Here is a 23685-nt window from a genome sequence, read left to right as displayed (position 1 = left end):
AACGGAGAGCAGAGGCTGGGCCGAGGCCAGATGGCTGCAGGGAGGGCACCTGTGATCACACTGTGAGCGCCCCAAGGGGCAGGTGGAATCTGGGGGGTACCGAGTGGGGGGGACACGCTGAAACCAGCTCCCCTTCTCTGCTGGGATATTCTGTTTCCAGTGCTAAACCTTGGAGAGTCTCGGGTTTGTTTTGTTAAGGGAAGCAGTATTCCCTTACCAGCTCCCCTGGAGAGCCTACATTTGTCCAGGAGCTTTTGGGGATAAGCTACCCTCCTCTGTTTGTCCAGGGCAACAGAGAGCGCCTGGAGTGGGGCAAGTTGCCTCCCCGGCAGGCATTGCAAGGCAAGTGAGGTGGAGGGCCTGATCCAGATGTCCTCTCTCGCACCTCCTGCCTGGGGAGAAGAGTCTCACCATCCAGGCTGCCCTGCTGGAAAACCTCATTGTGAGCTGCGTATGAAAGCGGACCCCTGCGAGTGGTCGGCTTCTCTCTTTCCTTCTCCAGCCCCCCTCAACCTGGTCCTTTAAGAGCCTTTGTTACCAGGCACAGAAAAAGGACCGTGGCTCCCCTGCACATTCCTTGGAGGTCTCACAGCACTGGGCCTCATATGCCCAGAGTAGTGCTTTGTACACTGCAAGTACCTACTAAATGTTAAAATACTGGGCCTCTGCAGTGGCCAAGAGCACCCTGGATCTCCCTCTAACCATGGGTCACCCTCCTCCTCCTATGCGTTTCCCAAAGCAGGGAGCTCTGGGTTCTGGTCTCACTCTTGCCAGTAATGGGTCACCTTGAGCGAGTGTTCTTTTCACCCTCTGAACCTGTTTCTTCAGCTGGGTTCAATGGGGGCTCAATTAAAGCCCTGGTAGCTTGGCTGTTCTAGAAGGTATGCATCCACTTCTATTTGCTGGCTGTCACTTTTACCCCGGGGTCAGAGTAAATTGACAATGACCCAGGTCGGGCCACTTTGATCATTCCTGGGCCCGGATCTTTAGTAGGGTCCCTGGCCTTCTGCTGAGGATTCTCCTCCTGCTTTTCCACGGTCTGTTTAGCTTCACAACACACACCTGGTCCTTGGGCTCCTGACATATCCGTTCCTTTCTGTCCTCACAGCCATTTATATATACAGCTGCAGCTCCCGCATGCGACGGGGCCATGGCACATGAGCAATAACTCCAATGCCACAAGGGCACCTGAGTCATTTTTCTGCAGCCAGCATTGTCTGTTTGGAGCTACGGTAGACCTCCCTCTTGCCTGGTGGTGACACAGGCCCTGTTTCGTTATCTGTGGGCTCTGGATTTTTTTTCTCCCTAATTTCCATTTCTCCTTGATTTCAGCAAGATAGTTAATGTGCACTCAGTGGCTCTGCTGAAGGTAAACAGAAAGTGTGATCAGAAGGATCCCAGTCCTCCTGTCTCTCAGAAGATTCACTTTCTCTGCCCAGGTAATGACCCCCTCTTCCTCCCAGCTTCCTCTCAGCCTCCGTATATTTAGCACACGTTGCCCTGGATAGAGTTTAATTAGGCACCAATGCACCCAGGGGCAAGAACCAAGGACCCCTCTCGGGTTGAGCAAATGGGGCCCAGCCCCGGCACAGGAGCCTGCAGCCAGCCTCCCCCCACTGGTAAGTGATGGGCTGCCAGCAGGTAGAGGTTGTCCATTCTCAGCTAATGATCGCCTTAGGCGCCAAGTGATGGAAAATCCAGGCGGGCTGGCGAGCTGCAGGGTGCAGTGAGGGACAATTGTATGGACCAGTTTAACTCGGCTGGGGGAGGGATGGCAGAAGGAATATGTGTATGTGTGTGTGTGTGTGTGTGTGTGTGTGTGTGTGTTTCCTGGTCTCTTTTCTTTCCTTTCCGCACTGCCTTTCCTTCCTTCTTGCTCTCCATTTCGGTCTTCTCTTCTGTTTCTAGCCCACGCGAGTTGAAATTAGAAAGGTCTTTGCATTCATTTATTTGTTTTAATAAAGACAGCATTTTTAAGCAGCATATTTGCAGCAATTGAGTGTTAAACTAAACACCAAGCCAACTAAATGTGTTAGGGGGAAATGAAAAGTCGGTTTACAAGAAACATATAATTAACACGTTCTCTGACTTTCCCTAAGCCTTTGTCTGGCTGAGGACAAGGCAGAGGAACCATAATCAACTTTAATAAAATGAAAGATGGTATCAAGGCAAAAGGGGAACAAAAAAGTTTGGAATGGGAAAGGATTCTCAAGAGGGAATTCTTGAGTTAGAATAAATATGCTTTAAAAAATGAATCTTAAAAAAAATGAATCTTGTGATGCCTTATTTTAGCCAACAGCCATGTTCTCCTTACAGTGACAAAGGCTCCAGAGGCTCTAGTTTGTACTGTACCTGTTAGCCACTGAAGGATGCTGGAGTGGGGGGCAGAGGCGCTGGAGTGGGGGGCAGAGGCGCGGGAGGGGGGTGGTTCTGAGGAACTGGCAGGAGATGCATGGGAGTTTCTGGAGGCTGATCTACCCAGGCTAATGGAAATTACTATTGCACAAACACCAGAGTCTTCACGTGGCCTGACTTCCAATAAACTGTTCCCCTCCTCACCCCTTGGAGAAAGTGAAATAAGACATTAGACTTTCAATAATCTCATATGGTGATGATCAATCAAAACCCAGAGGAGAAGGCCAATTTATAGAAATTGTATCTGCTTCACTGGGCGGCTACAACCAGGGAGCCGCAAAGAACACTGTGTTTGCCTTTGATGTGTGAAGTTGCCTAAAAATGACAAATGCCAAAAAATATCGCCTATTCACACGAAGGCTTTTCAAAGGGAGAGGGTGCTCCAGGGAGGCCTGTGTGAGGTGGCTGGCTGCAGGGACCTGCCTGGTGAAAGGCACATGTTTAGGCCACGTCCAACTATTTGTACTGTCTTTTGGCCATTTTCAGTTGCCATCTTTCTTGTTTGTTTTATCACCAATGAAGTTTATTTACTGAATTAACTTTTAAATGGATCCTCTACTTTGTTCTTCAAAGTTAGCTTCTGGGAGCTTTTGTAGCCAGGACTTCTCTCGCCTTTGTGACCAGCTCTCACCAGTTCTCACAGACCCCCAGCCCCCAAGACACACACACACACACACACACACACACACACACACACCCCAATCCCAATCCTGGAGGTGAAGAGCTCAGCCTCTGTTAACTCCTTGCCTGCTGGTGTCTTTTCTCTGGAGCTACTAATCACCTCCTTTTGATCACTGCCAAGTTCTCAGGTTGAAGGAAGGAGAAGACCTCTTGACCATTCTGGCTGGCTTTCCACATGAGCCTGAAAATGTCGACAAATTTGAAACATCTGCCTGGCTGCTTTGGTCTGATTGCTAAAATATGCCGACCTCAAGCCCCCTCCCCCCCCCGCCCCTTTTAATCTGTTTCATATTCACAAATTAAGCATTTAGTCTGGGTAATAAATCAGGGCGGTTTACGAGGCTCACACGAGACAAACAAGCGAGCAGGGCACAACACAAGCCCCTGGAAGCGGAGTGCGCGCGGAGCTGCCAGGAGTCGGGAGCTCCACGCGCTCGAACGCGGAAAGCAGCCCCGGCGCGCCCTGACACGCCGCCAGCACCCACACTTTGGCCGGTCCCCGAGCGGGCGGAGCGGACGAGTGCGGGGGGGCAGCCCCAGCCTGGGCGCACATCCCTCCAACCTTCCCCGGGAACCAGCGGCGCCCGGCCCGCCCCAGCCCTGGGCAACTCGGCGCCCCCGCCCCGCCAGGGAGGGGCTGCTGGCAAAGGCGACGGCCTCACCCGGCACACACCCCTTGGTGGGTCCATTAAGCCTCTCCCAGCCGGGAAGACGGGATGCCCCCTCCCCCACCTCTTCCATCCGGCCGGGTTCGGCCTTCAAGATCCCAGGCCCACTCTCGCCAGAGAAGCAAATGATCCCCCTCCACATCCACGTGTGACCTCCACTAAGCCTGGGCGCTAGGCACCGCCCCCCACCCCATCTCCCCGCGTCGCCTCCTCGCAGGTTTTCTGTCCCGGCAGCCACAAAGCTACTTTCAGATTCAGAAAGGGGGGGGCGGGCGGGCAGGGAAGGGCTCTTCTTTAGAGTGGATGGAGGCATAAGAGAGGCATGTGGAGGGGACCCCAGGCCCCCGCGGCAGAAATCCCGGCCCAGGCTTTCAGCGATCGCCCAAACTCAGAGGGTTCTAACCCGTGCTTTTCCCGCCCTCCCCCGTGCATCAGCGAGAAGAGGACCTGGACGGGGAATCTGGCCAGTCCCAGCCTAGGACCTTGGGAGACCCCGGAGGGGATAGTGGCTCCAGGTCACCTCGTCCGGGCCTGCGTCGCCCTTCCATGCTCAAGTTCCCTATTGACTGGCGTTCTCGACGCTACCGTGGGACGCGGCGGTGGAGAGGCGGAGGGCGGGAAATCAGGCAGCCGGAACCTGCAGCCCACCCCGGACCCGGTGGGGAAGGCATAGGAACGATTCCCCCACCTCGCAACACTGTACACACATCGCCCTTCCTCTCTTCTCCTAGCACACATTCCGACTGCGAAAGCCATTACCGCCGGCGCGCGAGAGACTTTTTAAATATTTACAGCCCGCTCTCCGCACGGTAGCCTGATCCATCTTGTGGGCGCGGAGGCGGGGCGCGGGGCTCCGCTCCGGGGGAGGTGCGGACCCAGGGCGGGGGGCGCCAGCCGCCTCCCCCGCGGCCCGGGTCCTCCCGGAGCTCCCCATCTCGTCCTCCCCCCAGATGGGGAGGAGGCCAGAGACGGCGCGCAGCGTGCCCGGGGCCCTGCTGGGGCCTGAGCAGGCGGGGGGCAGCGTCGGGGCGGAGGGAGGGCCGAGAGGCTGATTTAAAGGTTCTCACCGGGAAGCGAGCGAGGCACAGACCTGAGAGCCGCCGCGCGGTGAAATCCGAGGAGCTCTCTTGGCGAGGAGGGGCTGTCAGAGGCCATTTATCTCTCGCCAGAGTGGAGGCTCGGCTCCCACACCGCCCGCGAGTAACAATGGCAGCGATCAGCAGCTCTGCACGCGCTTCAGTGCATGAATGGATTGCGGAAGATGCCTGCGCTCCTCTCCGCTCAGGCGGCTCTCGGAGCGCCCCCTCCCCGCCCGCCGCCCCCGCCCCCCGGCCTCCTCCAGCCTGAAAGCGCGCGGTGCGCCTCGGGGTTCGCGGCTCCGGCCACCCGGCGCGGCCACTCTCACCCGACCCCGGCTGCCCTTCCCCCTGCCGCCGTTCCCAGGGCCTTGGCACCTTGCCACCGAGTGTCATTAGGGGCTGAAACTTGACACAAGCCTTCCCGACGCAGACCCCCCCGCCAGCCCCCTCCCTCCTTCGCTCCCCTCGCGGCAAGTTTACTTTCAAGGAGTTGGTCGCTGTTTCCGCCTCAAAGGCCGGCCGAGTGCGGGCCCAGGGGGAGGGGGCGGGCCCGAAAGGGTGTCTTCACCTGTCCCGAGGCCTAGGGTGTTCTCAGGCCCCTGGCTGCCTCCCCTCCCCCGCCCCCTGCCAAGCGCCCGAGGCCAGTGCCCCCTCCCCCCCTTTGTAGCGTTAACCGAGAGTCCCTGCGATCTGCACACATGTACCCGAACTCCGGGCAGCCCTGCCCGGACCCACACTCTGGCCAACTTTCGGGTCAAAGGCAGAACCCCGTAGTCAAGTTCTTAAGGGCTTACAGTCTCGAGAGTTCGGAGAACGCGCAGAGGTGCCAGGTCGGCCACTGAAGAGTTCCCCCTTCACTCCGAAAAGTAGGTCTCATAAAAGCCCCCTTCAGTTGCTGCCTAGGGCCGGGAGCATCAGGGAACGCCGTGAGGGATACTCCGACCCTCTTGGGTTTGCTCTGGTGGAGCTAAACCAGAGTCTCCGGCTGTTTCAGTTACGAAGGTCGCAGACACCCAGACACGCCGGCCTGGGCCAGGGGAGGGGGTGCAAGGGGTGGACACTCCCAGCGATCCTAAGGCGGTGCCAACTAGCCCGAGGGAAGGGCCCGAGCTGAGCCCGGATCTAGGGAAGGGGGCCACACGCGCGCTTGCAAGAGCAAGGCAGCGTAAATGCCAAGATGCATTCGGAGAGGCAGAGCGCGACCGGCCGACCCAGGAGACTGGCGAGGGCAGGCGAAGCGCTGGCAGCCAGACAAAGCGGGAGGAGAGAGCCGGGGAGGCTCAGCCGCAGACCCGGAAACACTGGCAGCAGCAGACGCCGGAGCCCCGACGCGGAGGCGTGCGCAGCCAGGCTGGTCCTGGCATACCCCAGTTCGCTCCCAGGGGACAGCTACCTGGACTCCTGACGGGGCCTACTGCCGAACTACTGTTGAGCCGCCTTAGCGAGTCAGCCTGGGCCTTCCTCGGCTCCGGGGTGGTCTTAACTAATAGGGACCCGTCCTGTCTCTGCCGTTCCCCGAGCCCCAGACAAAGGTATGGGTTAGAGGGGTTCGACACTTTCTCAGGGCCCTTGGAGAACTTGCGTCTCTGCCCTAGGGGCCTCTGGCAACTGTTTGCCTGACTTGGACGGTTCTGGAGGGCCGCCACCCTCCACTGAAGGAACATTTGGGCTTCCCGATCTTAAGGCTTTTATGGCAAAGCCCACTCCCTGACTTCCCAACAAGCGGGAAACCTGCCATGAGGAACAGTGCAATGTGGCAAAGAGGTCCCCAGGCTCAGGTTCTCTGCCACTCCTTCCCACTGCCTGCACAGTGAGCCCACCAGCCCCCCCCCCCCCACTGGGCCAGCAGCAGCCCCAACCCACTGCTTCCCCCCAGTCTCGCCAACCCCAGCTTCGCAGTCCTGGGGCAGCTGCGGCTGAGCACGCCTGTCCTCCCTCGAATGGAGCCCGGCACACTGGCACACTCCCTCGGCTTTTGGCCTTGTACACACTAGCTACACCCACCCCCACCACACACACACACACACACACACACACACACACACAGAGTCGTTCTCGTCCTTCCTGTCTCCCGCTGGGCATCCTCGAAACCTGACTGTCTAGTCTGAGCCCAGAGCCATGCTGAGCCAGAAGCCACGGACGGAGACCAAGTGGAGGTGGCCAAGGGAGAGGAGGGGAGTAACCCATAATGGAGGAGGGGGCTCATGCAGGAGAGAAGGAAGCCAACCGGGAGACACAGCGTGCGGGAGAGGAGGAGTATAAAGGGAAAGCCAACACTAATCCCTCAGCCTGCCGATGATGGGGCCTGAGTCTACAAAAGCCTTTTCCCTGAATATTATATCATTTGCACCAGCCTCACTGCCGGGCTGTGAGGGAGGTAAAGCAGATAGCATTACCCCCATTGGCAAAGGAGGGAAACGGGCCCAGAGAGGTTAAGAGAGTCTGTATCAAGGTCATAGAGCTAAGAGTGGTAGAGGAAGCCCAAGGCCTGAGTTTCCTGCCCCCAAGTTCACTTTCCTGTTCAACAGCTCTGTGCGTGTGTGTGTGTGTGTGTGTGTGTGTGTGTGTGTCTGGGGGAAGATCCGTGTGGAGGGGAAGGGGGATGGCCGGCCAGGAATGCACAGTCCAGGCAGGCAGGGAAGTCCAGGAAGGAAGGACACAGCCCCACACCTCTTCCTCTCCCCAGGTCTCACAGATCTGGCCACTCTTTCGGTAGCGGCCTGAGAGTTGGCCCCCAGCCCACCTGCCCAGGGGTGAGCTGTCAGTGTGCCTGGCTGTGCCTTCAGCAGTGGCTACTCCTGAGATCTCCTATCTTTGGGAGGCCTGGCTCCGCTCCTCTGCTCTGCTCTCCTCTCTGCCTGTCATCCCCGCCCCCAGCCTCGGCTGCAGGATGCCTTGCGTCCAACTGTGGTTTCCGGGCAATAAAACAACTATTAAAGTCTCAGGCACGGCTGGTGATTTGCATCACATCCTCTCGTGCATGGATTCAATATTTAATACACAATATTGAATACGGATATTAAAAATCAATAGCTGAGGACCCCTGGGGAGGCAGCGCAGTGCAATCCCGCTTCAGGAACACAACCAGCTCCTCTAAAAAGACAGGAACGGCGAGTTCAGCCAAGCCGAGCCCAGCGCCAGGGGAAGTGAGGAGCAGTGGATGCCGCTCAGCTTCCTGGTATGCTTAACTGTACCCAAGTAAGTGGAGCTAAAGGGAGGCCGATGGAATGGTTTGTCCCCAGGCTCTATGAGTTGGGGGTGGGTGGGGAGGGGTAGCATTTGTTTCTGGGCCATCTACCAGGTGGATGGAGCTGCTCTTTGCATTTTTTTGGGGGGGGGGGTGCTGTTTGCATTTTGGTGCGGGTCAGGTCTGAGTCCTGCAAGCAAGTACTCAACTCTTCCCACCATGAGGGCTCCTTCCCCTGGCCTCATGACATCCATCACCATAGGCCCCATGGAGAGCTCTTGGCATAAGCTTTCAGGGAGATGGAAAAGGAATTCCAATGGCTCAGAATATTCTTTGCACAGCAAAAGAAACGTGAATGCCTACTACCAGACTCAAGAGTAGCAAGGTCTGCTGGGGCACTACCAGCCTTCAGGACAGAAATCCTCTTTCCACGTGGCCCACCCAAGGACCTGGTAATGGCTGGGTGGGATGACGAGGAGAAAGCTGGGATACCAAAGCACTCCTGCTCCAGAACGAGAATCCAGATTGTCTATTACACAGCCAGGAGAAGAGCGAGCTCCCAGGACACATAATTATCTTTTCAGGCCCGAAGAAGAACACAAATTACTCTTTTCTTTATCAAAACACAGGAATATACTTTACCCTACACAGAAACAAAGTTCTCCAGACTGATAGGATACAAGGGAAGAAGAATAAACATCTTTGAGGAGAATCTTTTCTTTTTTTCCACTATAGAAAGAGAAGAGAAACTAGCAGTGGGAAAATACACTTTGATTATCTGATTGGAAGGGCCTGGAGGCTTTTAGATGCCAAAGAACTAGGTGAACTTGACCTACTGAAGCACCATCCTAGACACCAAGTTCTCATATTAATTTTACAGATTCCCCTTTTTATCATAGCTCAAATCAATATGGACTGAGTTGGAAACCTTGCTCTGTGAATAGAGAGGACACCTCAGGAAAACCTCCAAAGAGGGGGTTTGGGTAAAAGTTAGAAGGGAAGGAAAAAGGTGTTGGAAAATGAGCCAATGGCCCTGCCTCTTTGTTCCCTAACAGTTGCCAGATAATCATCAAAGGGGAGGGCAACCGGTGCCTTTCTCAGAAGAGTCACAGGAAAAGCTGAGGCTCTCTGGCTGCTACTGATCCCCTGGGTGGTGGTTTGCAGACCCAGCCCCCTGGGAGTTTGCGGGTGTGTATTTAGGCGTTTCTGGGCTGGGGGTGCAGCCACTTTTACAGCCTAGGCCCTGAGTCTGTGAAATCCACTAGGAAAAACTCATACTCTGAGGAAAATTCGTTCTAAGGCGGATGTTGGATATAGGGCAACTCTCCAGTATCATGAACAGTGTTTCCTTGAGTCTCTTAGTACTATCCAACTGCCTCACTTCTTTCTCCCTTGGCCATCAGGTCAGGCTCTGGGCCTCCTCTAGACCCATGCAGAGCGGACAGTCTGCAGACTCCATAGCTTGTACCAAGCAGGGACCTGTGGATAGGGTATATGATGGCAGGCCAAGGGAGAAGGGAGGCTCAGCTGGAGGGACCCAAGGCCCAGGAAGGCCTGCTGGCACAAGTTTAGAGCTGACCCAGCTTGGGGAAGGTGCACCTCTAGAACCCACTGAGGCTGACAAGTGCCTCCTGGACCCACTTGGTACTTCAAACTAAGCAGGAAGGTGGCCCCAGCCCATTCAGGTGGGCTAGGCGCTGGATAGGAGAGCTCTGCTGCGGCAAGTTCCAAAGCCTGAGAGGGACTGGGGGCAGGGCAGAAGGCAGCAGGTAGTTTCCTCCTCCCAACACCCCCAGCCTTCTGTAACATCTTTCTGGAATGGACTGTAGTTACTACTGGAGTTGCTCCTGAAGCCCCTCAGGTACTGTCACCACTCCTGGTGCAAGACTGCGAGGACGATGGCTCTCTGCCCAGAGGATCCCCTGGATAGTATTCGACCCCACCAAAACGAGTCTCAGATTCTGGCGCAAAGTCTCACTCTTCGATAAGACTCTACCTCCCTCCCCACGCCCCACAGAAAAACACCCCCGAACTGCTGGGGTCAACACAGAGTCTGAGGCCAGGGTCAGCGGAGGGGCGTCCCCACCAACAACAAGTTGCCGCCGAGATAACAGCTGTGGGAGGGGGAGGGGAGCCGGAGGCAGCCACGACTGAACGGTTGCGATCTAGAAAATTCAACAAGAGGCTGCCGCCGCGGCGGCGGCGGCTGCGGTTCCAATTAGCTGAGCCAACTGGGAAGGCAGAGAGCGAGGCAGCGGCCCCGTCGATCGTGCCCGGGGCGAGCAGGCGGGCGAGGGCGCGGGGCCTCGGCGCTGCCCGGGCGGCCCTCGCCCGGCCCCTCCCGCGGGCTCTCGGAGCGCGCCTGGTGTTTACACACTGTCCTTCCGACACGGGATCAAGTTTCAGGACGCGCTGGAGGCGCCGGGGGCCGGCCACAGGCCCGGGAGAGGGGAAGAGCTGGAGCGGGATCTAAGGCAGCAATGCGCGGACAAGGCCCGGCTCGCGTGGGCACTGCTAGTGCTGCGGTCCCCCCGGGGGCGGGGTGAGGGGAAGTCCGCCGGGCAGGGTGGGGCCGCGGGGCGCTATCTGCAGCGAGAGGCATCTTCGAGTCGCTAGAGTGGAGAGCTTTGCCCACTCTGGCCGGAGGGCTCACCCCTGGGAGGGAAAGGGCTGCTAAGAACCCCAGCGCAAGGACTGCCCTGAGCGCCCCTCGCGAGCTCTTCCCCCAGTCCCTTTGATATACTACCCGATCCAGGCCATTGTTGGGGAGGAGGGGGCGGTCTGCGGGCTAGACGAGGCTCGCGCGCTTGGAGACCTCGAGCTTCCCAGCGCGCCCTGGCCCCAGGGCTGCGGAGGCCTCCGGCCGAGTGCCCGAGGGCTCGCCGCTGCGCGCCTCCTCTGAGCTGGCAGCGCGCGGGTGCCCCACGCTGTCAGGCGGCGGTGGGTGAGTTCCAGCAGCACAGGCACACTGTAAACAGCTGCGTGCGCGCCCTCCCAGCCCGGGCTGGGAACCTCACCCAAACACCATGTCGCCTTCTCTCTGGCTCCGGGCGGAGGCTAGGGGAGCTGGCCCGCGGGGGGCGCGGCTTTTGTAGAGGGGCCTGGGGACAGAGGGCCCCCACCCCATCCCCGGGCCGCCCGGCCCGGGAGCGAGCGTTCTGAACCTGCAGGGGTGCGGGGTGCTGCGGGGAGGGGAAGGAGTCAGCGCCTGCCCCCTCCCCACTGAATGTCTGCTTTGTTCCGGAAAACAAGGGAAGCATTAGGCTGCTGCCCCCGGGGAAACACAAAACTTCTTTTTGAATCTCGGGAAGGGCGGTTGACTGCGCTACGGGGCTCCCGAGACAGACCGAGGAGGGGAAAAGCTGAGAGGGCGGGCGGAGACTGGGAGACTCCGGAGAGAGGACGACGGAAAGAACGGGGGGGGGGGGGCGGGGGGAGCCGCTCAGGGTGACTGGGCGGGAGACCCGGGAACCCGACTCGGCGCGAAGGTGCCGCGCGAGTTCCAGCGAGCAGCCGGCCCGGCCAAGTGGCGCCGGCCCAGCCGGCGGCCGTGCCAGTTTCCTGCCCTGCCCAGGACCGCGGAGCAGTCGGGGACGCCGCCGCAGGCTGGCCCGGAATCGCAGGACAGCGGGGGTGGGGGTGGGTGCGCGAAGCCACAAGTAAACCTCCGACTAGAACTTTCTGCACACACACACACACATACACACACACCCCAGAGTGGGCCGGGACCCCGGGCCTGTGGGGCGTCAGCTTCAGGCTTTACACCTTGGAGGAGGGAGGGGGTGAAGGACCGGGGAACTCCCTCGCGGAAGGTGGGGGACAGTCTGAGGTGTCTTTGGTGTCATTTGATGACCGCTAATCCGATCGGCTCCCAGGCCCTCTGTGCCGCTCCGAGGGGGTGGGTCAGTTCTGCCCCGGCCGGTAGCGTCGTGCAGGGGGACGAGCCAAAGCAAACCTGGAGCTCACTCACTCTCCAGCTCCCTGTCCTCCGGCCACCACCCTTCACTTCACCTTCCCGCATCTAAGGAAGGGGAGGGCAACCAGGCCCTGCCCCCCACCCCGCGGGGCGCTCCCCTCCGCCTGGGAAGCTCAGACTGAGAGCGAGGGTTTTCCCCCTTTCCCCTGGGCTCTCTGGGTTTCTAACTTCCTCTAAACCTCCCTCCTCGCTCCGAAAAGCCCCGAGGAGAGGAGCCGAGAGGAAGCACGCCGCGAGTGTGCGAAATGAAGAACATGTGTGGGGACGGCGGCATCAGAGTGCAGCCGCCGGGGGGTGAGGGGTGGCGAAGGCCCCCGCGCAGCCGGAGGCTCGGGGCGGCAGCAGCCAGCGCCTCTGCTCGGCGTTGGGGACGCGGAGCCGCAGCGAGAAGCGGCGAAGAGGCTGGGCTGGCCTCGTGGCGGGCGGCGGGGGGGGGGTTGCGGGGGCTGCCGCGCCGTGGGGGGTGGGGGGCGGGGACGCAGCCCCGGCTTCCTGGGCCGCAGCTGCGACCGAGGGCGCAAGAGCAGATCGTGCTCGGCGGCGGCGGCGGGCGGCGGCGGCGGCGGCGGCTCGGGCCCGCCGCGCTCGCAGCTGAGAATCAACAAAGGGAGCCGGCAGGCGAGCGGGGGAGGGGCGCCGCCGAGCGTTCGCTGGCTGCTGTGGAATAATAAAAAATAATTAATAATGATAATAAGAGAAAAATCCCCGGGCTTTCATGGCTCTAGGTTTCCGTGTGGCTGCAGCGGGAAGCGCGCTGTCCTTGAGGCGGCCTCTCTCGCCTGGTCTCCCCGCCCCTCCCCCTCCCTCGCCCCCTCCCCTCCCCGGGAACCGGGAAGAGAAAGGTCTGCAGCTGACAAATATTATCCATTCTCCCCATCGATCGCGGAGTGTACAGATGTGAGCGCTTGATGTGCCCGCGGAGCGGCGGATCCTCCCTGCTCGCTCGCTCTCGCCCAGGCTCCGCTCACCGCCCCCCTCCTCCCCCTTTGTTCTCCTCCCCTTTCCCTCTCTTTAAATAGATTTCAGGGCGCTGCCTGTTGGAGAGCAGCTGGCGATCTCTCCCGAGAGAGGGAGCGAGCGCAGCCCGAGGTGCCCTGTCACCAGCTTCCCCTCCCCCACCTCGCCTTCCCAGTGCGGGCCCACCCCCCGTCCCCACCTTTCTCCAGTTTCCAAAACAGAAAACACCGGGAACACCCACGTCCACTGCACCGCGAGTCTCTCGGAGCCTTTGGACCCCTCGCGCTGTCCCTGTGCTGTTCCTGTCTTGGCGTCTTTCTGTGCGGGGAAGGGAGGGGGCGCAGGGAGGGGACCCAGGGACGTGCCGGAAGAGCTGAGGGTCGGGATCTTTCCCCGGCAGCAGCGGGGACGCAGCCCCGGTCACGCTGAGGGGAGACAGTTTATCCATTAGGGAAAGTCGGCGGAGGCGGCCCTTTTATTCCTCTTTTGCAGATGGCAGATTAAGCCGACAGCGTCCGGCCTCAAAGGGGCCGGCAGCTCGGCGAAGGGTTAACCCGTCAACCGGTGATCGCGGGCGGGCGGGCGCGCGCGCGCGCACACACACACACACACACACACACACACACCGCGCGCGCGCGGCGCGCCCTCCCCGCCCGCCCGGGCGCCCGCCACAGCCCGCAGTGCGCCCGGGGCTTGGGGGGGGCACTTGGGGGGGAGGGGTGGGGCGGGCTTAACCAGGCCGCTCGACTGAGCCGAGGCCACCTCGCCGTCTGTCACTTAAATGATTGTCCTCCGCTCTGCTCGGTGCGGTCAGTACGGGCTGTTAACAGGCAGTTGCAATCAGTTTCCGAAAGGTCAGCCAAGGTCCTCCGGCTCTCGCAGACGGAAGGCATTACGAAACCGCTTTTGTATCTGCAGGCACTTTAGAAAAAGAGGCGAGGAGGGGCGCACCGCAGCGTCGCGGTGCAGCGAGCCCCGAGAGCGAGGGGCGGAGGCCGCAGGGCGGGGGGGGGGGTGTCTCCCCCCCCGCGGCCTGCACCCGCGTTGGGAAACCAACCGGCGGGTGACCCAGGCCCTCCCGATTTCGATGGGGAAGCAGGAAAGAATGGGGAGTGGGTGGGCAGGCGGCAAGGGAAGGAGGAATGGGAGGAAGCGGGAGAGGCGTCCTGGCTCCCCTCCTCGCCCGGCCTGCGGCCCACACCAGGACCCGGACGAGGGCCGGCGGCCTTGGGTGCGGCAGGACCCCGCTCGGACTCTCAAGTCCTCCTGACGCCGGCAAGTGGGCGAGGGACGGTTGTGGGGGCAGGGGAAAGAGAGACCCTCGCAGAGCAAGCGAGTCCCCGCACCGTGTCTGAAGACGCTGCTGCTGCCGCCGCTAGAAGTCGTCCATCAGCAACCAGTCCAACCTGCCAGTGATAATGTGCGATCAACACCAAATCACCCCCGCCAGGCGCGATCCATCATCGCTGCGCGCCGCGGGCCCGCGTGAGGCTGACTTGGGGCTGGGGGCGGGGGGGGGGGGGCTGCGGAGCAGGAAGCGGTCGCCCAGCGCATTGGGATTGCCGGCGCACCTAGCCGCCCCTCTCCGAGGCCTGCAGAACTCTCCAAGTTCCCCCGCCGCAAAGCGCAGACCGAGTTCCTGGCGCAGGTCACTTAAGGAGCCCTTGCATCCTCGGTGCCCTACCACCTGGGTCACACCCTACAAAGCCATCCCGTCCTCGGAACTGCCCTGCCGGCCCCTTCCCCCTCCTCCGAGAAAGCCTGGCTGGCGGGAAATTAATATTTAATATCGTGAAATTGATTAAAGGGCTGGAAGCCGACGATGGGGTGGGGGGAAGGGTAGGGGCGTAATTAAAGATCTGAGAGTCGTGGCCGTTCCTCGTCTGCCCCAGCCGCACGCGGCCTTTGTGAGGCTGAGGCGGGGTCGCATCGGGCTGAGTCTGGCGGTTCCAGGGCCCTGGTGCCCGCAGCCTAGGTTCTGGCAGGTGATGGATGGCAGAGGGCAGGGGTGGCACCGCGAGGCCTGACTGGCCCGGAGATGGCGAGTAACCTCAGCGCACGTGGAGCTGTACCGAGAGCAGTGCCTCCTTTGCCTGCCGGCTCAGTGGGCTCATCTGGGCCGCCGGAGCCCGAGGGTGGGATGCTGCACTTCCTCACTGCTGGTAGGGCGCAGAAGCGCCTTAGATGCCAAGGGAGACCTCTAGGGCGCGACCCCCCTGAGACGCCAAGGTCCCCAGCGCAGCTTCACAGCTTCACACTGGGCTCTGAGGCCACCTCCCCAACCCCTCACGGGGGGTCTTCCAGGCCTCTCACACAGCCGTTCGAAAGAAGAGTCAGGTTCACCCAGTTCTGTAACTGCGGGATCCTGAGACCCAGGCTGCCGGGCGCTGCCGCTGGTTCTTTCTCATCCAGGCCCCACCCCAGGCCGCTCACACTTGGGGCAGCTTAACTCGTTCAGCTGCACTGCAGATGGGGCCTGCCGCTCCAGGCGGCGGTCTCCTGGGAGTCGTCACCAAACCTGCTCGGTGGGCCGCCTGTCGTGCCTTTTATGGTTACTGCGCCTCCCAGGAGGGGCATGGGGCTGGACAGGGCTGGAGGTGAGTGCGCCCTGGCCATCGGAGCTGGTGTTACCAGAGGAATTCTGTGGGCACGTGGTCAGCGGTAACCCGTTGGCGCTGGCTGCGGTTTCCAAAGCAAAGGGATGGCTCCCTGGCAGTATTGACTCCCAGCTCCTGGAGGCCTGGCTTCAAAGGGCCGCTTTGAACTTTTTCTTGCATATGATTTATTTTTTGGTAAAGCATTGTGTCTGAATACCAACAAGTGCACAGAGGGGAGACAACGCATCAACACAACCAGCGGCGTCCTTGGACCTCATCAGTTGGGGAGAGCCAGGACAGCCCTCGAGGCTCCAGGTCCACTAGACGGAAGGTTAGGTCCAATCTTGGGTTTATTGCTGCCCATGAACAAAGCACTGGGAGCTGCCCAAACTGGGGCAAGAGAGAGGTAATTAAAAGAGGGGCTGCAGAAGGCTGGAAAGGCTGGTGTAGCCGTTGCTTAGGTGGGTGGAGGAAGTGTTCTCCATAAGAGTAACAAGCCTGTGCAAACCTTATGCAGAACAAGTTTATTTCACCAAAACAAAACAAGTTCAGATTCAGCCTCTCACACTCAGCCGATAAACCACAGGCAAACTTTGGATGGAAGCTTGAACTCATGGGAGGTGCCGGCCTGGAAGTTTACAGAGGACAATGGCCAGCTTTTCCAGGTACATCTCTGTTCCTACCATTGTGATTCTACCTGCATCAGCTGCTCCCTCCCGGGGCGGGGAGAGGCGGCTTCTGACCTCCCAACCTGAGCCGGAGGCGAGATCACTCAGAATGCACCGCATTCATCAATGCCATTTCTGGTAAATTGGACCTCAGGTTTTGGAGTGTCCTAGGAAGAAGGCAGCCTACACTGTGCGCATACCGATGTCAGAGCCAATGTGACCAGCGGCCCACGTCCTATAGCCTTTACTAGGTAATATTACGGATTTCACAACCGGATGTGCCAGATTTTCCAAGAGAATTCTGATTTCAAGAGCCCTGGGCCCTGTGTCTTCGCCGGGCATGACCCCCTCCCTGTGGTCACTGGCATTGCGTAACTGTGCACCAAAGGTGTTCCGGGGCTTACTGGCCGAGCTGCCGAGGCGAGAGGAAAAGGCTCGGGGGTGAGGGTGAGGCCCGCACCCAGTGGTACCCGCTGGCCCTTCGTCCACCGTGCGTACTCCGGCTGCCACCCTCACAGTCCTTATTTCAGCCAAGGCCTGGCCCTACCCCTTCGGAACCCGAGTCTGGGAGAGTTGGTTGATAAAATGTCCCTTTAGGGCCCGTCCAGGTAGAGCGCCTGGCAGGGTGCCTGTCTGGGGAAGTCGCAGGACTGGGTCCTCGGGGGTCCCTGCGGGTCGAGGAGGAGCGGTCCCCCGGGAGACACAGCCACCCGCGCCGGCTCCCGCGGGGGGCGCTGCCTGCCTCCCCCGCCACCCCGGGCGCCCGGGGCCCGCGCGGCTGCTCGTCGGCCGCCATCTTAGCCCGGGCGGCGCGGGCGGCGCTGCCCCCGGCGGTGGGACTGCGGAGCCGCAGGCCGGGCCGAGGCGGGCGCGCGGGCGTTCCCCGGCAGCCGGGGCGGGGGCGGCGGGGGGCGCGCGGGACGCCGCCGCGCCCGCCCCCTCGCGGGCCCCCTCCGCGCCGCAGGGCACGGCTGACCCCTGGCCCCGGGCGGCCGCTCCTGCTTGGAGCGCGGTCTGGAGTCGCCCCTCGCCGCACCGCCAGAGTGGATTTTAATCCCAAGCAACGACCTCTCGTTCCCGGAGTCCTGCAACGGTCAACACCTTGTCACCTCTGCCGCCGAACTTGGGCTGCTGTTCCCGACTGCAGCGTGCGGTGGCAGCTCCCGGGGGTGGGGGCAGCGGGCGTGGGCAGTGGGGCCGGGGAGCGAGGCCTGCAGCGCAGTTCCCGCTGTTCGACAGATTTCGCAGTCGCTTTCGGGGCAAGAGAAGATTGGAAAGTTCCCTCTCTTTAAGGGGATCTTGATTGGAGAAGACTGCCACTCTATTTGTCCACTTTTTTGACATGCGTTTATGGAGAGCTTGCTAAGGGCAAGGCACTGTTAGGTCCTAGGGGAATCCAAAAGTACAAAAGTGAATTTTGTAAAAAGGCACCCCTGGTCCTCAAATGATTTACAGTCTAGGTGGGAAGACAGACTTGTAAATGACTAACTAAACACAAATAAAAGGCGACGTGAAATGAATGTAAACAAAGGGCACGAATCCTGCAGTAAATGGCCTGGGGAAGGGCCAATTAATTATTTTTAAAATGACCTTTACTTTCTAAAAATGTAGAATCCGTTCTGAGAGGGGAGGAGCGGAAAGGATAGAAATTTACTAACACTGGCTAGTTCCAGGGTTCCAGGGAATAACAGTCATCACTTCTGAAAGGTTGATGTTTAGGAAAAATGGTGAAAGTTTATTTAAACTAAGCAAAATACCAAGAATCAGAAACTTCGGATTCATCTCTCAGCTCTTGACATTAGCTGGGTGGTAGAGATGCAATTTTCTAACAAGACACAATGCCCTCGTTTGAAATTGGTAAAACTCCCACCACACTTCATACAAAGAAAAGTTTTTAAAAATAAAGCTAAATTGGGGATTAGAAACTTCCAGAAAGCTTTCAGACCTAAAGATAATGGGAATTAAAAAGAAAACACACAAAACAAAATAGATCGGCCTATTTATTTGCAGATGGTCTCCAGGATGTGAACGTGCAGAAAACTGTCCCAAGATGATTTGTACAGAGGTTGGGGAGTGTGGGAAAGTTAGTCATAGGTCAAAGAAAATTAAGCAAATTAAAAACTGAGGCAATTATTAACCCCGGGGGGGGGGGGATGTTCAAGAAAGGAAATGTGATCACTGAAGCTCATTTGCCTCAGCAATATACAATATATATGTGGTCACGAAGTAAACAGTGGATATGAATTTCATAAGAAATTATATAGCTCTACTGTAAGAGTGGGAGAGGGGAAGTACGATGCAGAGAACTAAAATCCTCCTGTCCCATACTAGGAGGTCAACAGATGATAGTTACCACGGAGTATTTAAGAGAAGGCCACACCTACATATTACTTAGAAATATGATGGTAGGGGCCCCTGGGTGGCTCAGGTCATGATCCTGGGGTTCTGGGATTGAGCCCCCTCCCCCTACCATTGGGCTCCCTGCTTAGCTGGGGTTCTGCTTCTACCTCTCCCTCTGCCCCTCCCCCTGCTTGTGCCCACACCGGCCCTCACTCTCAAATAAATAAACAAACTTAAAAAAAAAAAAAAAAGAAATATGATGGTATCTACCAGAAGAAACAGGCAGAACAAGGGAGGGGTCTGCTTTTTTGTACCAAGACTTTGCATACTATTTGGCCTCATAAACTTTGGGCAAATATTCCTTTGGAGACAACTCCAATTTTTTTTTAAAGATTTTATTTATTTATTCATGAAAGACACACAGAGAGAGAGAGAGAGACAGGCAGAGACACAGGCAGAGGGAGAAGCAGGCTCCATGCAGGGAGCCTGACGTGGGACTCAATCCCGGGTCTCCAGGATCATGCCCTGGGCTGAAGGCGGCGCTAAACCGCTGAGCCACCCCGGCTGCCCAACAACTCCAATTTTTAAAAAATTAAAAACACACATTCTGAGCACCTGTGTGGTGTGGTAGTTGGGTATCCGACATTTGGTTTCAGCTAGAGTCATGATCTTTGGGGTGAGATCAAGCCCCTGGTTGGTCTCTGTGCTCAGCAGGGAGTCTGCTTGAGAATCTCTCTCCCTTTGCCCCTCACCAACTCCACACCCCAACTCATGTGCAGGCTCTCTCTCACTCAAATAAAACTTTAAAATTTAAAGAAACACACACCCATTCTTTTTTTCTTTTTTTAAGATTTTCTTTATTCATTAAGAGAAAGTGTGAGCAGGGGAAGGAGGAGACAGAGAGGGAGAGAGACTCTCCATCAGATTCCTCACTGAGTCGCAGCCCCTGCAGGCTTCAGTCTTAGGACCCTGAGATCATGACCTGAAATCAAGAGTGGGAGGCTTAACCGAATGAGCCACCCGGGCACGACCCCACCCACAATCTTAGAAAAATCTCTGCAAACTCTCAGTCACAAGGATGTAGTCCTTCAAAACCATCCTTCAATATGCCCAATTCAAATTATCGGAAGTGTGGGAAAAATGGGGAGGGAAGTGAATGGATTTGGGGCTTCCAGGCTATACATTCCTGGTTAAAGGGGAAGAGCGAGTCCTCTAAATTTGCCTTTCTCAATACCTTTCCGAGTGTTAATGGCATTCCGAATACCAATACTGTCCAGTACAGAAATGAACAGGAGTACGCTCTACAGGGCTAATTTAGAAGGCTTCTAAAGGCTTTCCCTACCAGCCTATTGCTAACACCAGAAAAATTCCACTCTGGACTTATTTAATTTTGATTAGGAATTGCTTTATCTGGATGATTGTCCACTTTTTTTTTTTAAGTAGGCTCTATGCCCAATGTGGGGCTTGAACTCACGACCCCAAGATCAAGAGATGCATGCTCTACCGACTGAAACAGCCAGACACACCCTGATCTTCCACTTTTATTTATTTTATATATTTTTGTTTTTACCTCTGTATTTCTGAAAGTAATCTCTAGGCCCAACATGGGGCTCGGACTCATGACCCCAAGATCAAGAGTGGTCTACTCTACTATGGAGCCAGCCAGGCATCTTCTGCTCTTATTTTTATTTTTTAAAATTTTATTTTATTTTACGATTTTATTTATTTATTCATGAGAGAGAGAGAGAGGCAGAGACCCAGGCAGAGAGAGAAGCAGGCTTTATGCAGGACTCTAGGATGATGTGCTGGGCCAAAGGCAGGCGCTAAACTGCTGAGCCACCCAGGAAATCCCTGGCATCTTCTGCTTTTAAATGTAAGTTATCTTCATCCATTACACATTAGCATGCATTTTCCTTCACAGGTAACTTGTTAAGATGTTAAACTCCGTTGCACTACCTGTTAGGGTCTTATGCTCAAATGCCTACACCCAGTCCGTAAGGGCCTGCAGTTAGCAGCATCCCTTAAAGTCTTCACATTTGAAACCAAAGAAAACATGGTACCCCCATTCCCAATGCCACCTTGCTTGCTAAACAAGATACATAGATAGAGTGACACCCTGTCTTTTTTTTTTTTTTTATATATATACTCCAAATAAAGCCTAGAAGGAACCCAGTAATTTAGGAACAGTAGACTTCAGATGAGAGCTGACAAAGCAAAGAGTGAGTAAATGGCCTACTGCTCCAACCTGCTGGGTCAACGCTGGCTTGGTCTGCAGCCTTAGGCAGGCCCACTCTGCTCCCAAGATGCCCTTTTGACCCCTGCTCTGCCCTGTGTCACCATCTCTTTTCTTCTTGATCAGAGAGAGAATCTGTTTCTCCTCTGCCCTGAGAAGAGAACTGCCACTAACCTACTCAGTGATTTTGTAAGAATGGGAGAAAGGTGCCCTGGGCCTGAATTCCAGCCCTCCCTGTCTTGGCTGGAGACCTTTGTGCAATGCACAGAATGCACAAACCAATGTGGTGACCCAGCCTGAGAAGCCAGCTTATTTCAGGGGTCACCCTGACTGTTGCTTGGTTCTGACCTACAAGGTTCCTGCAGTACCTGGGTTTCTTTGGCTTCCGAAAGAGAAGTAGCCAGCCCCACAAACAGAACGAAATCACCTGCAGGGAGGCCCCGAGTAGGCCAGGTACAGCAAGGCAAGTGGAGGTGAGGTCAGGAAAGGGGCAAGTGGGTCAAAGTTCACCCAGGAGTTTTCCACTAACCCTGGGGACTTAGTTTTCATTGAGATCTAAAACATGAGCATCCTGCCCCCAAAGCCTTGCTGAAAATTAAATCTTTGTGAGCAAAAAGGAAAGCAGGCCAGAGGGTGCACATGCCTTTTGGATTTTCAAAAACGGGAAAATGATTAGATTTCAGATTTAGGGAAGGTGTGTCGCGTTAGGGGAGCCAGAGAAAAGAAAAACTGCCAATTCCAAAGCAAAACAAAATCATGTTTTTCCACCACGTTTCCATCTCTGTCTCCTAGTTGAGCCACAATGAAACAGCGGATCAAGTAGCAGATCAAAGGCAGAGGCAAATACAATTATGTTGCCTGTGAAACCCCTAGCATGAAATTAGAAGTCAAACTCTCCATTCAGGGGTTAGAGACAAAGATAATGAGAACCTGGGGCCCTAGAGATGTACGCAGCCCCAACGCTCTCTGTGCTGGATATTTAAAACCACACCTGAGGGTAGGGGGCAAACATTAAGTATTAGAGTTATTTATTATGAGACTAATGTATTATTTTTTCCACACTCACTTTAGGAAATGCATTGACTACATCTCCAGCTTTGTACCAACACGGAGATACCCGTATGTTGGAAAAAACAAAAAGCGATTGGTAGGCAAATAGTACAAGTGCTGTTGTCTGAAGCAATGAAGGGCGGCCACAGATCCCCCAAAGATGGAGGGCGAAGGATGGGGAGCAGCTGAGTCCTGTCCCCTACCGCTTTCCCTTTCAGTGCTGCTTCAGATCCCAACACAAAATTCTCCTCCGTCCTTCCCACGCTTCCCAAGCTCACAGAGCTGTCCTGATACTGTCCATTTTTCATAAAATCCGTATTTGCTTTATGGATCTGCTTCTTCTACCCTGGCCTAACTTTAATTCTGCCTCCCCCAGCCTCTGTATAATTTTTTAAAATATTTATTTATTTATTTTGAGAGAGAGAGAGAGAGAGCAGGGGGGAGGGGCAGAGGAAGAGGTAGTGAGAGAAACTCAAGCAGACACCACCCCTGAGCGTGGAGCCCAAGGCAGGCGCTTGATCTCACAACCCTGAGATCCGACCTGAGCCTAAACCAAGAGTCCAAAGCTCAACCAACTGCGCCACCCAGGCGCTCTTACCCACCTCCCTGTATAATTTATGCGGCCTCTTGAGATTACCAGTTCCTATTACAATGTAGACTATTCTGTTTGGAGCCGCCACTGCTAATTAAGCTTAGCTCTCAAGAGTGCCTGGCATGCCCCCACACACTATGGCCACAAGTTCTCTGACACTCCTGCCGATGAGAGGTAGGGTCTAAGTCCTCTTCCCTCTACTGTGGGTTTGTGACTCCCTGTAACTGGTAAAATACAGTAGGAATGATACCACATGACTTTTGAGGATGGGGCAGACTAGGTGATGCAGCTTTCTTCCCGTCTGGGGGCAGGCCTGGGTTTGGAGCTCTGAGCTGTGGCTGTGGGACTCCAAGGCCTACATTCCCGAAGCCACCACATCATCTGGAAGCCCAGGCCACAAGGACAGCCCCGTGTTTGTGCTGCGGGACAGAACTGAGGTCCCAGGCAGCAGCCAGACATGTGGGTGAAGCCGCCCCCAGACGATTCTAGCTCCCAGCTGTTGTATTTCCACCGAATTCTGGACCCACAGAACCCACAAGCGAATTCAGTTGCCTCTGAGTGAGCTTCCCTGCAGCTGACACATTCTGACCCTTATTTTTGTGATAGTAAGTAGTCATCAGTTTTAAAACATGTTGTTAAATCCGTGGAAGAAGGTGAGCTGGATTAAAAACAGAAGTGTGGAGGATAGGACACTTGATCACGGCCCAAATCCTCCACCTTTGATGACATAACTGATCTCTTGTTCTTTAGGGAATCCCTTTAGGACAGTGTCCTTCTCCTCCTCAAATCTGATCTCACACTTCCCTAATGGACCTGGTTGAAAGAACCCTATCTGTTGTCCCCTCCTGTCCTACAGTGGCTGCACAAGGCAGCCAGATAGCTGGGCAGGAGACCTGGACCAAGCATTTCCACCTGGCTAGCTTTGCTCTCCCATCTATTCGCTTCTCTCTCCACATTCTTCTTGCCTCTCCCCGAAGAAGGCTCTCCCTTCTGGGATGGGGAAGGATGGAAATACAGAAGGAGTGTCAGCATCAGTTTCTTCCCCCACAAACTCCATGTCTTTCGTTCCCTGTCTCCAACTACTCCACCGGTATCACCCTCCAGACACGTGTATTTTCATTCACAATACTCAGAGTCACACTGGCTGGGCCATATGCCCACAGAATCACCCAGCAGTGCCCTTTGGCCTGTCCTACCCTCTGTCCTCCTTCACAGACCCTTATTCATACCTGGCCCTCCTGG

At 56.6% G+C, this 23685-nt stretch overlaps 1 protein-coding gene across 2 annotated transcripts in view; it reads right to left on the bottom strand.

The window, feature by feature from the left end:
- Window positions 1–23685, bottom strand: part of BCOR (BCL6 corepressor) — a 114246-nt gene that overhangs the window by 78439 nt on the left and 12122 nt on the right. The window contains exon 1 of one of the 2 annotated variants that reach the window (XM_072817591.1): window positions 4855–4876. The exons of the other annotated variant lie outside the window; for it this stretch is intronic. The gene's annotated coding sequence lies outside the window, so the exon portion shown is untranslated. Of the gene's footprint in view, window positions 1–4854; window positions 4877–23685 lie in introns of those variants that run through there. 2 annotated transcript variants of the gene reach the window in all.

Source organism: Canis lupus, chromosome X (genome assembly GCF_048164855.1).
Source record: "Canis lupus baileyi chromosome X, mCanLup2.hap1, whole genome shotgun sequence".
In the NCBI taxonomy this organism is placed as follows: Eukaryota; Metazoa; Chordata; class Mammalia; order Carnivora; family Canidae; genus Canis; species Canis lupus.
Note: the sequence above shows the minus strand (reverse complement) of the source record. Positions and strands in the feature narration are given on the sequence as shown.